General features: G+C 29.5%; 1 protein-coding gene across 3 annotated transcripts in view; it reads right to left on the bottom strand.

Annotated features, from left to right (window-relative positions):
• Positions 1 to 14,629, bottom strand: part of LOC101236651 (DNA polymerase eta) — a 64,124-nt gene that overhangs the window by 18,210 nt on the left and 31,285 nt on the right. The gene's annotated exons all lie outside the window — the stretch shown is intronic.

Here is a 14,629-nt window from a genome sequence, read left to right as displayed (position 1 = left end):
CTTTTAAGCTATAAATACAAGATCATTGTTTTGTAGTCATTTAGTTGAGTTTCGACAATTGTTGGTTTAAAGTCCACAGTGCTCTTGAAGATTTAGTGTGTTTTTTAAAATTATACTTTTATTTACAATGGCAAAAGGATATTGGTCACCTACAAAGCGATGCAAAGCTGTTACATTACGTGGAGAAGGTTATTCGTACATGGAAATCGCCAAAAAGTTGGGAAATGGAGCAACAAAATCTGCAGTGAGGAAGGTGTGCGAAAGGTTTAAGGCAACCAATACCTTCAAAATTATGCCAAAAAATGGAAAAATTAAGAAGACAACTGCCAACTATGACAGGATGATAATGAGGTTTGCACTTGAGAACCGAAGAGCAGCTTCAGCTGAAATTAAAAATGAGGCCACTGGAGTTTCGGTTAGTTTAAGAACAATTCGCCAAAGGCTTTTTGAAAATGGTTTAAAAGCAAGAAGTCCCAGAAAAAAACCATATTTAAACAAAAAAAACACGAAAGAATCGTTTGATTTGGGCTAAAAAACACAAGGAGTGGACAAAGGTAGACTGGGTAAGAGTTATTTGGAGTGATGAAAGCAAGATTTCCATTTTTGGAAGTGATGGAATCAATTATGTGAGAAGAAGGCCCGGTGAAGATCTTTTACCAGAGTGCACATTGGTTACGATGAAGCATCCTATAAGTGTAATGGTATGGGGATGCATGACCAGAGATGCTGTGGGTCGTGTCCACATTGTGGATGGTATTTTAAATGCCAAAAAATGCCAAGAAAACATATTAGAAGCCAAATTACTCCCATCGATTGATGATTTGTTTGAGGGCAAAACAGAAACCTGTGTGTTCCAGCAAGACAGTGTTACATGCCACACCGCAAAATCTGTCAAAAATTGTTTTTTGTTTTTTTTGTTTGTTTTTTTAACATCTTTGCTTCCAACAAGGCTGCAAGCAGCCATTAATTAAAGTTGGAAGTTGCTGAAAGAGAAAATATGAAGATTGTAGACCAAGATAACGATTGACGGACGACTAAAAAGATTGCAAATTATATGAATCAGGAAAGCAAAATGAAGGAAGCGAATTCCAAAGAACTGATGTTCGAGGAAAAAAACTAGACTAATAAGAGTTTTTGGAGCACTTAGGAACAGTCACAGAAAAAGGATGACACTTTATTGAATGACGAGTAAAACAAGAATGAATTTTAGTAGATGGCACAAGAGACACTAGCTCTTTAGAGCAGTGCCCATTATAGTATTTGTAGAAAAGAGAAAGAGAAGCAACATTACGACGATGTGATAATGGTTGGAGGTTGGCTGCAATTGCATGTCCAACTATGTTTACAATGCGTTTTTGCACCTTGTCTAAAAGAGAAAGGGCATCATTAGAAGATTCGCCCCAGATATGGCAACAGTATTCCATACAGTATTTAAGATTTATAGAGATAGAGAATAGAATTCGAAGTAAGAAAGTGACGAGTTCGATAAAGAGATGCAACCTTAGCAGATGCTAATTTTGCAACTGATTTGATATATGGTTTCCAAGAAAGATTGGAAGTAAGAGTTAATCCTAGAAGATGAAGAGTAGGTGACTCATCGAGTACATCACCATTCATAAATATAGGAAGATCTAAATTATTGCGATAACGATTGGCTGAAAAAAATTGAGTTTTATCTGAATTAAAGTTCACCAGCCACTGTGAGCCCCATGCTGTAGCAGAAGAGAGATCCTTTTCAAGCTCAAATGCCCCCTCCAAGCAATCAGAGGGTGTTGGTTTCTTATCACGACAAAAATAAATGGTTTAAAGCCAAAAAGATAAACGTTTTTGAAGTGGCCTGGAAACAGTCTGGACCTGAATCCGATAGAAAACCTGTGGTCTCGACTGAAAAAACTTGTAAGGAGAGAAAAACCTGCGAAAAAGTGACAATTAATAGAGGCCATAATCAAGTCCTGGTTTCACGTGATTAGCACTGAAGATTTGGGCAATTTAGTGGACTCAATGCCTTGTAGTATTGCTGCAGTAATAAAAAATAATGGATATCTAACAAAATATTAAGTTTTTTTTTTTATAAGCCATTTTTTTAATAACATGTATTGTAAGCTGTAAAACGTAAATTTATCATAATTTGCCACTTAGTCATTAAATTGTTATATTTTTATATTAAAATTGTGAGTTTTAATCAAAAATTTAGTTTTTTTTAATCTTAACACATTAAAAAATAATAATCAATATAGAAAACTGCATAAATATGGCTATTTTCTTTTAAAAAACACACCAAAATGAAGTTTTCATATATTTTGAAGGGGTGTCCATTCCTATGGCCACTAGTGTAGTATGTTACAGGATAAAATAATGCATTCATTCAATACAAATATACCTTAGAAACTATAAACTATTCTTACAATATCGTTAAAAGTATTCAAAATTAGTATTTTGTTAGAAAAAAAATCCATTTCAAATTCTTAACTAAATTTTTATGCACTTTCAGATTACTGTTTTGACGCAGCACCTAGTGGAGTTTTTGTGTGTCAATGCTTTTCTAAGATAGAACTTTATTATGTGAAGCTTAAGATCTTTATTTTAAATGTATTAACTACGTATGGTTTCAAGTGTGGCATAGACTAAACAAATCTATATTATGTTTTGGCATGTGTCAGGTTTTTTTCTCAAAGTCATTTAGAGACTAAATTAAACAAAAGACAAACCAAAAATTAACTTCTTAACAATAATAGTACAAACACATATTTGTCTTTTAATAATATTCAGTTGGTGGAACTATGCTCACAATTTCTTCACCCAACTTATCATTTTAGAAGGTTTATTAAAGATACTGTTAATATTGTGCCTGCATATGAGATTTGCTATGAAATCAGTACCTTCTAAATGCATTGAATAATGATCAAAAATTCAACAAAATTCCTCTACTGTATTGTTTACACACTTTGACTATCTAGTTTGAAGGACTGAGACTTTTTGGAACCTTTAAACCTATTTCTAGTTTTGATTTTAAGACTTGTTACATTGCCTCTTCAAAAATTGCCATTATAAAAGGTTTATATCAGCATTACAATAACCATAAGTTAAAAATGATTTATCCTTTAAAAAGCAAAGATAAAAACCAGACTGCGTAATACAAAAAAAAACGAGCTCTTTCACTGTGACATTAAACATGAAGAGCAAGGCAAGAGAAAGTCTAGAGGTAAAAGAAGAAAAGAGGCAAATTTAAAACAAATTGCAAACCAAAATGTTGTTGCGTCCTTACCAATGTTGACAACATTTTTTGCAAAAAATCTGATGAACTCTTATAAGAGGTGATAAATTTCTGATCATGAAGCAGCTATCCTTTGGATAAGTTGATAAGTGATATAGAACCTAATAAATATACAGCAACTTTAGGCTCTATTAGTGTTATTTGCAAAGTTCCAGCACCATCAACCTGTGACTATGCTAAAACTTTGCAAAGCGCCTCAAAAGCTATTTATTCCAAAACTTGTAAATTGAGAAAAGAAAGGACGCGATTGCAGGTATAATTTGCAAAGAGTAGTAGTATTTACTACTTACCTTGCTTCTTTTAGGAAAATTAAAACTCCTCTAGCAAGCAAAAATGAATTTTGCAACTGAAAAGTTGAACTGATGTGACCAGTGAGCATGAGCAATCTGCTGAACATAACAATGCCATTTTTAACTTCGTTAATGCAGCTCAGGGATTGATTTCAGTTTCATTATTCAGCTTCAGAACAAAAGAATTATTGGAGAAGTGTGTTTTATCATTTGATGATATCTGTTATCAAATTCCTTTCTTCCAGGCAAAGTTTAATTATATTTATTTTAATATCTAATTATTTTAATATTATTTATTTTTTTGGCCTATTGATCTATTAATATATATATTTATGTAGGCCTAAGAACAAAAACCTAATGAGTTTTATTTTTTACACTCAGAAACTCGGTTCATGTTAAAATTAAAATTTTCCTGGCTTTTTAGAGTCACCAGCTGAATACGACCGTTTTTAGCTAAACATATAAGCACTGGCATAAATTATGGTAAAGGTAATACCTCCTACCTATCAGCTAGCATTTGAGAAGAGTTCAGCCAGTACTAGGCAAATAACTTTTACAAATAATTGGTAGTTAAATATTGCTTTATATCTTTATTTGATATCCTTTGAAAGTACTTTAAAAAAAGCACTTGACAAGTTTAAAATAACTTTTCTTTGCATTGGTGAATTCCTCTCCTACAGTTACAGTGACATTTGCATTTTTCATTGAGTTAAACAGCTTATCTTAAACAGCTATATAACTGCCTTAACAGATTGCTGGTAAGTCTTGAAATCAAAATTAGAAGTGTCAAGGCTCCAAAAAGTCTCAACCCCACAAACTAGATGGTCAAAGTGAACAAAGTGTTTGAAGCTATTGAAATCAATATTCCTGAATTAAAAGCTGTTGAAAGCATATTCTTTAATATCAATGTAACTCTAGGGATATTTCTCTCTGCTGCTGTTTAAAATTATACTGGAAAAAAAATCTCTTTCAACTTTAAAAAGAGTGAAGAACTTTAACTGATTTAATAGTGCACAGAATTGCATATATGCTTTAGTCTTTCTTCAAATTAAAACTGTTTTTCTAAAAGAAATAAGCATGGAAACTATGATTGATCATTTTGTTGGTTAAATGCCACAGGATATCAAAATAAATTAACCAATTTTAAATAACTTAATTTTAACTTAATTCTACTTAATAATGTAATCATGTAAACTGGATGAAAACTAAGAAATCTCTAGAAATGTCTATGCTCTGCTTTACTATTTGAACTGTTTTAAATATATGTAAAATGCAAAAAAACTGTGAAGTACAGATTTTTTTTCGGTGAAGGTAGTGATGGGGTAGAGGGAAGGATGGAGGTTGAAAAGTCCACAACTGTTATTTTGCTATCACCAGTAACAGATATATCTTTTAGCATTAGAAAAACTTCAGTCAGTAGCATTAGGAACCTTTGAAGCAATTAAGAAATAGAGGCTATGGGTAATTGTTTTTGTTACCAAACAAAAACAAGAACCAGCTATTCAACAGCATACTATAAAAAATGAACTCTTTTTTCTGTGTTTAATAGATTTTATACATTTTATGTTAAGATTTTTTATTTATCAGCATAAAACTATAACATTAAAATAAAATGTATAAGTAAGTATATCTTTAATAAAGATTAATAGAGTATATACTACCATTTATAATGTTTTAAAAATCATATATTGCATATATATTTATATATATATATATATATATATATATATATATATATATATATATATATATATATATATATATATATATGTATATATATATATATATATATATATATATATATATGTATATATATATATATATATATATGTATATATATATATATATATATATGTATATATATATATATATATATATATATATATATACAGCTTTGGCCAAAAGGTTGGAACACCCTTGCATTTTGGGCGTTTTAGCCATTTTAGGCGGTAATAGACTATGCCGCTATGACTAATTTGCACTAATTAGTGTCAGTTGTTGAAATATAGAAGACAAGCTACAGAATGAGCGTTGTTTCCTATTATACACTTGAATACAAAGATATTTATAGCTTATACAATCAATGTACCATTGATTTCAGTATCAGCCGTTGTTCATTATGAGAGACACACAACCAATCATGTGTAAAGCTTTCAATTTCTTATGCAGTGTCTGACTTGTTTACGTTCTTAGATTGATTCAGGTGCATGTATAGACGTCTGCTAACACGCTTTACAGGTTAGAAATTTCTATTTTTGGACTCTAAATACAACTTTATTTTACATCCATATTTTGGAATCATTTCAAACAGATAGAAATTATAAATTATATTTTAGAAGGAGTAAAGGTTGATTTTTATGTTCAATTTACCTTATTTTACTTAGTAGTTAATTAAATATTAGTAAATATTAGCAATTCACGATTTTGTTCTGGGTGTGTTTGCAGATATTCCGACCCACAATCTTCTAATGGCACGTGGAAAGGAGTTGTCCGTCGCGAAACGTGCTGGTACTGGGTGACAGAAAACTGGAGGAACGTGATGTTTTCGGACAAAGCTACCTTCACTCAGTTTCAATCAAAGTCATGTCGTGTTAGGAGACCATCAAATCAACGTTTCAATGCCAGATATGTAACACCAACAGTAAAAAAGTCACCTATGGTCATGGTTTGGGCAAGCTTTAGCGCTGCAGGCAGGGGAGGTATCTGGTTCATGCCACGAAATACAACGATCAATGGTCAGGTCTACCTTAGTATCCTACAAGAGAAATTTCTTATCATATGGAGATACTCAATTGCACCACATTTCAGCATGATGGTGCTCTCTGCCATCAAACAAGGGCAGTGAGTAGTTGGCTTCGGGATTCTGGGATTGAGGTCTTAGGTCCATGGCCTGGATCAAGCCCAGACCTCAATCCCATTGAAAATGTGTGGACCTTAATTAAACTAAAGATTTCTGAGAAAGCACCGCCGTCAGAAAAGGATCTAATAGAGGTTATAAAGCGTGTATGGGTGACAGAAGTGAGTCAGCAGTATTGTGAGAATTTGGTGACCTCGATGCCCAGGCGCATAGAAGCTGTTCTGAAGAGTCAAGGACAGTATACAAAATACTAACTGTGAATTTTTAATGACCTACTGACTGTAGATTAATTTTGTATTGTTATGGTAGTTATATAAAATATATGTTGCAATATAGTTATATAAAATGCAAGGGTGTTCCAAACTTTTGGCCAAAGCTGTATATATATATACATATATATATGTATACATATATATACATACATATATATATATATATATATATATATATATATATATATATATATATATACAGCGCCATATCCAGACGTATTTCCTTACTATTTGACTGGTATGGGCGCCCAAACTAATGCGCCCAAATAAAAATTCCATAAGTTATAAATTTAAATATTAATAAAGTCCAACATTATTAAATAAAAGCAAATAAACACATAAAAAAAATTGTCATTTTTGTTTGTCATGCATTTTATTTTAAAACTATAATTAAAGTGTAAACTTTATCAACGTTGCTTACTTATATTTTTTATATAACTATAGAATTTTATTTACGTGAATTTAAAGAACTTTTATATTGTTAAAAATCAAGTTGCGTTGTTAGCATATTTTACATTGCATTTCTAAACAATAACTGTAGCAAAAATTACTGATGAAATTTCTTAGAATTTTTGCACAGTTTACTAATCTGAGGATTGTGGTTTCAATGGTAACATTATTCTTAATTTTGGGTTGCTATGGATACTTAAATTGCTTAGCAATCATATATTTTATTAAACATGATAAATATAAACTGGACAAAAGTAATAATTTTATCAGATTACTCCCATATACTTCCATAACCACATTGAGTACTTTTATATTACAAATGTAGTGGTACAATGGATTTTTTATTTGATTGATACCTGAAACGCCTGGCAATGGTTCATTTAGTTACTAGATTAAGTTTCTTTAAACATCAAAGTTATAGACTAGAATTATATTAATGTGGCAATCTGATTAAAAATTATCTTATGCATTTAATACAATGATTAAACAATTTAATACAATAATAATAATTAAACACATACCCAGTTACTAATTATAGGTGTTTTTATGCAGTTTTATATTTCATGAAACTACTACATAATCGAAATAAAAAAGTACCTAAAGCTTATACCTTTTTGTGTATATAATATTATAAAAATTTTGGTTTAAAATTATTTTTCAAACCAAAACTCATATTCTGATAATTGTAAAACAGCTTTAGCAACTTTTTCTTTACCATCTTAGCACAAACTAAAATGCAAACAATAGATCTGAAGTTGAAAAAGGTGTAACTAATGGCACCAATCTTCTTTTCTTTGTTCTACTACTTGAAGCATCAAAATTTATCTGGGGTCTGCCAGGTACTGCAGTTGGACAAGAGCAGAGTTATCTTTATCAATTGAAGCAATTTGTGTGATATTCTTATTACCAATTACAAGCTGATATAGGTTCATTTTGAAGATATTGTTATTCTCTTCAAGTTGAATTTTAGACTTTTTGCATATAAACCACTTTTGTCAAAGATCCTTTATAAAATTAGACAAAATATTAATTGCAACTAAGTTCATGCCATTCACAACTGAATCCAAAATTTGCTAACCTCTAAGTTTTCTTGTATTATATATGAATAAATATAAATATTTTTTGTTTTAAAAATATAAAAATGTGAATTACATTCACATAACCTAATAAATAGGTATTTTAAGATGTTAACAAGTTTGTAACAATCTAGTCTCATTGCTCAGTGTAGTTAAGGCAATTTTAAAATATCATAGTGTCATGATTTTTTGTTGACTGACATATTTCCATTTAATGATCAGGTCTGTGAAATATGAAAAGACAAAAAAAATTAAAATGATAAATTATTAAAAAAAAAAAATCTTCTTAAAATCACAATCGCTTGTCCAAATGTTGATAAGATTTTAAATAAATACGTTTTTTAGGTGAAATGAACATTATAGTTTAACAATATGATTTGTTCTATATGATCGTTTATTAGCAATTTTTCTTAAATATAAGCTCTTTCTTGGTCGGAACTATAGTATTTTTCGTGAAAATTGATCAGCTTAATTGAACATTTTTTGCACAATCAGAATCTGTATCGGCATTGGCTATTTTATACTAATTTGCAGATTTTCCAACTGACGGCATTTTAATATTTTTATCCTACATAATGATAATAATTAAATCAAGTAAACTTTATAAATAACTTACAATTTTTCCCAAGTAATTGCTTATATTGATTTTGATTACTGGCAAATTTGTTTATTCTAAAGATAATGCTCGTAAGCTTTAACTTAACAGATGAATGTACTTATACTTTTATTACCGCGTTATTTTTAGAATTATTTTATATCATGCTGTTTTATTTTGTCATGCCCTCCATGTTCTGTTGAAAGTGAATGATTGTTCAGTTGTTAAGGAAAATTTATTCCTAATAACCAAATAGGTTAACTCTGGAAACAGGAGAAATGCTTATCTTTTTACATAACAATATTTGTATACACAATTTTAAATACTAAACATTGTTACTGTTGCTTTTGGTGCTTTTTTTAGAATCCTCAAGTTATTATTTTCTTGGTAATTGATTTTGAAGTCTCTTATTTTATTTCGAGAAAATGTATATATTTCATGTTATAAAGTTTTTATTTATTTGTTTTTTATAAAGAGTTTGAAGTTTGAAGTAAACTGCTTATATTAATACCATTTTTTTTTTAAATTGAAATAAAAAGTGTTACTCTAAGATTGTATTTATTTTTTGAAAGTTTTCTTTTCATAGTTAAAAAAACTAAAAAATGCATATTATTTTAACTGAGTTTTTACTAATATCTTTTAAAATAAAGGTTTAGCTCTAATTTGGGTTTAAGTATTTGTTTACCAGTAAAATTCCGATTCTATGGAAAAACTAACACAATTTAAAATTGTATGGTTTTATATTTTCAAAAATTTTAATAATTAATTAATCCATCTGTATCAACATCAGTATCGACCTTTTCTTATCCATCACAAAGTGTTTTGTTTTATACAAGCTAGGTGGACAAAAGTCAGTTCAAGAAATCGACTAATTTATAATACTTTCACAGTTCCCTATTGGTAATAATTTGCAGTCTTAATTATAAAAAACATTCCAGAGCAATTAGTAATAGTAATAAGCAATTAAAAAGATGTTAAAATGTAATTTCATATTTTAAAAAATTTAGTCACAAATTTAAAGCGTTTGTGAAACCATTTAACAAAATTTTAAGAAAGAAATTATTTCATTGCAGTGATGGATTTTACTTAGTGGTTAAGTACTATTTAATTACATTAAATATTCTATTCAAAAGAGAATCAATTTGTATTAGAATGTGGTTTGAAAAACTGCATTAAAATTGTAAAATCTTTTTATTTTTTATTTTTTAACTTGTACAACTTTTTGTATCCACATGTATCCAAGCTAATTTTTAACAGTGTGTAGCTAAAGTCCTAAGGTGTATAACTATGTAAAATTTTTCACCACATCAATCCAAATTTTTTAGAAACTTTATTATTTTCAGATCAGGTGCACTCTTTTTAAAAAATGGAGTTTTTGAAGTATGGCAGAAACATAATCAAGAAGAAAGAAATTCTTGTTTATTGGATTTTATTTTACAAAGATTTTGTGTTACTGATGTAACTAATGTAACTGAAAATTCAGAGAGATCTTTGCAGTTAAAAATTTCATGTTTGGCATCAAAATTCGCAACAAAATAGCCTGTAGCACATATGATGGTGGATCATTTTTTAAACAAAAATAAATATTGGTTAGAGGGAGCAGATGTAGAATTTGAAATTAGTGTATATCAGCGATGTCCCTTTTCATCATCCAGAGGATTTCAAGGATAGCCCAAAAAAAACTTTGATGACTTGTCCTTTAAAACCTAAAAACGGAAGGTTGAAGACTTAGTAAAATTGCAAAGTGCAACTGAGTTGACCACTGCTGCTGAAGTAGCATGTTGTATTCATGGCACAGAAACCAAGCTACTTTAATCAGAAAAAGTTTAAAATCATCAGAAAAAATAAAATCAAAAGGCTTTAGCTGTGGGGGCAGGCAGTTGAATCGTGACAAGACATTAGCTTATTAAATTGACTCTAAATGTACATGTCATTTTTATAAACAGTGGTTTTTAAAGGCAGGGCATATAGTATTTACATCTTATTATAATCTATACAAGTCAAAAAAGTTAAGTTATCCATTAGAAACACGTGCCAAAATTAACCTACTAGCTATACTTAATAAAACTACTGAACGCCTAATTAAAGCCCAGTGTGAAGTTCTTAAAAATTATACTTTTACTACACCATTCACATTAATTAGCAAATAGGGATGTGATGGGAGCTCTGGTCACAGCACTAATAAACAGAGATTTACAAACTCTGATGCTACTGATGAGTTTCTGTTTGTATTTTCATTTGTTCCATTGAGACTAAGTGACGGCGAAATATATTATTTGGCAAAATTCGTGACCTTCATTCACACTTTTTTGCTGACTAATTAAGTTTATTTTTTCAAAAAAAAAAAAAAAATTTACTACAACAGAAACTAACCAAGTTTTAAAAGAAGCATCTTAACTTATTCCAACATCTGTAAGATTCAGCAAATCTCAAATTGCTGTTAAACATTTTTTTTTGTTTGTTTGCTTTTGTTTGCTTGTTTGACTTGTTAAAAAAGAAGATTATGGTTTTGGTCTGTCCATTTTGCGGGCGTGGATTTGCTTTTTTGAGTGCATGTTACACATTTGGATATAAAAAAGTGGCAAGCTAGAAGCGATGAAATAAATCTAGTGTCCAAAAACATTTAAAATATATCAAACAAAAATTTAAAAACTAAATGGGTCTTATTGTAGACAAACCAAAACCTAACTTTAGGAATGCAAATGATGGGAACATAGCTTGCAGGTTTTTAATGAAGCCAGAGTTAAGTGATGAGATTTCCGGTTTAGACGTCAATCTCATTAAAAGATTAAGTATTTTATTAAGAACACTTTCCTCAGGCTATGATAGTAATTATTATGAATTTGAAAAACTTTGTACTAATACCAAAACTCTTTATCTTAACCTATACCTGTTGTACTATATGCTTGTTACTGTGCACAAAATACTTGTACATAGCACAGAAGTTATAAAAACACGTCTTCTTCTAATTGGACAGCTATTGGAAGAGTCTCAAGAAGCCCCCATTAAAGATTTTTGTTGATTCTGCGAGCACCATACAAGAAAAAACTCAAATATTTCTACAAATATAGATTTGCACAATATGCTTTTGGTAAAATCAGATCCTGTCATAAATTAAAATACGGAGAATTGTCAAGTAAGAAAACGATTAAATTACCGTTAGAAGTTTTGAAATTAATTATCACACCTGTATAACCACCACAGCTGGTTGGAAATACAATTATGTGTGGCGATGAAGATTATTTAGGGTCCGATTTTTCAGATAGTACAAATAACAATGATTCATCCCACGATAGTTGTTTAGAAAAGTTTTATTTTATGTTATGTTATTAGCTGAATTATAGTATATATATATATATATATATATATATATTTTTATTTTTGGCAAAATTTTATAACATAGTTTATGTGTTGAAATAAAGTATTTATTACCTAATTAACTGTTTTCATTACTAAAATTTAAAAATTCTTAAATTTATAAAAAAATACTTACATGTAAAACATAAAAATAATAAAAAAATGCATAACTAATCAAAATATTATTAATTACATTCTTTGGAATCAAATTGCAGAACAAAATATTTTTGTCCACCTAGCTTATATAAAGGGACTCACATGTGCATGGCATTGGCCACAAATTTCAATTCAGTCAATTAAAAGTTTGCAGCTAGTATGAGAAATGACCGTAAAAACACTTAAACTTATTAGTGAGCATTCGTTAACACTTTTTAATCGCACTGGATGGATTCTTTGAAAAATTAAAGGTACATGAATGTTTATAAAAAACACACATACTGAAATCTGGGCTTGATTCAAATTTCTGGATCTCTGCTGGCTGAAAAAGCTGCAGCAGTTGTTACAAAAGTGTTTGAATGTGGGTTGAACATTGGCAACAGCGTTGTCTGTTCAGCTACAGATGGAGCTTCCATGATGTCTAAGTTTGGAAAACTGGTTCCAACTGATTACAACACATTACATCTATGGAATGTACCTTGCAGTTCAAAAAGTTCTGTACAAGAAGCCTTTTTGAAAAGTAAATAACAGTAAATTGTAAGTAACAAGCGATGAAGATGAAGTCAGCAGTGGCGAATCTGACATAAGGTCAGTTTTTTTGGTGACTCCATGTTTGAAAAAATCCTATTCCAAAAGTGAAAGTACTTGCAATCTTTCATCACTAAAGTCAGAAAAATCATAAAGTTATTTTGAAAATCTCTAGTCAAAAATGACATCCTCCAAGTAGAAATCAAAAAACAGCACAAAAATGAGGTTTCACTTAATCTTGACTGCAATACAAGATGAAACAGCCTACTGTCAATGGTTCGACAGTTTCTTAAAGTTAAAGGTTCAACCAGAAAATTAATTAAAGATGTTTCTCCGCTTTTTTTGCAGTGTTAGACAAAAATGATTTGCACTGTTAGACAAAAATGATTTGCAGTGTTAGACAAAAATGATTTGCATTGTTAGACAAAAATGATTTGCAGTGTTAGACAAAAATGATTTGCAGTGTTGCAGACAAAAAATCTGTTAAAAAAGAAGAAAGAGTACGAGAGAAAATAAAAAGAAGAAAAGACGCAAATATGTTTCAGGAATTTCTCGTTATCTCTAATTACACAAGATATTATAAAAATGCAAAAACATCACAACCAACCTACCAGTACTAATAAAAGCCTTGAGACATCCAGTTGCAAAAAATTATTTAAAATAATCAATAAATTTAATAATATGTAATATTCAAATAACAAAATTATTAAATAACAAATTCTCTAGTCCAAAAGATTTAATAATTATCTTAAGTTAAGCTCGAAGTTAGTAGGTCAAAACAATATTCTTATATGATATGTATCATAATTATGATATTTTTTGTTTTTGATATTATTTTGTAGCATATTTTTTGAATATGTGTGATAATTTGCAATAGTTGTACACTGACTGTCATTTGGATACTGATGAATTTCAAAACTTCAACAATAAAGCAATGCTGACATAATGTCTGCAGTTTTAATAGATATAATGAAACATTAGTAAATATAATTATAATAATAATGATAAGTTTGTGGTTGGTGTGTAATAATTGGATATTCCTTCCAATTATTACACACAATTAGAATATTGTGAGAAAATGCATTTTTTTATCTGATGAGTGTTGACTAATTAAAATTTTATAATATATTAAAATAAAAACAATATGATGCCTTTAAAATTCAACACTAACAGTTTTTTACAGCTCATATTGAAACGAAATACTATAACAATCGAGAGGTGCTTAATGAAGTTGTTTTATCAACAATTTAAATACTTTTAATTTGCGAGACAACCATGAATACAGACAATAAATAATTAAAAGTTCTTTAATAAGTTTTCCAATAAAAATGAAATTTTATTGGTTAATTTATTTGAAATAAGCAAATAAAATTATATAATTTCTCTTTTATATGTTAAAATACAAAAGTAGTTTTGCAATATTTGCATTGGTTTTTATATGGGTAGGGTTGCCAGATGTCCTATTTTTATGAAGGAGAATACAGCACCAAACTTGTAAAAATAAATTTTTTTTGTGTTCTCCTTCGTAAAAATCGGACATCTGGCAACCCTACATATGGGTTAAACATTATGGTTCCACATGATAACCACAGCAAAAATCCAGCAGGTTTCAGGATGATTTCTCATAGATTTTAGTTGCAAATTTATATGGGATCTTTACAGTTTTATAGTATGGTATTTTATTGGGATCCATACAGAATACCCAGTGGCTAACCTATATGAGCCACAGATGGAAATCACTGTCAAAATTAGGCAGGATCCCGGAGAATCTCAT

The sequence above is a fragment of the Hydra vulgaris genome, chromosome 06, assembly GCF_038396675.1.
Source record: "Hydra vulgaris chromosome 06, alternate assembly HydraT2T_AEP".
Taxonomy (NCBI): Eukaryota; Metazoa; Cnidaria; class Hydrozoa; order Anthoathecata; family Hydridae; genus Hydra; species Hydra vulgaris.
The sequence above is the reverse complement of the archived record's forward strand: the minus strand, read 5'-3'. Positions and strand labels throughout refer to the sequence as shown.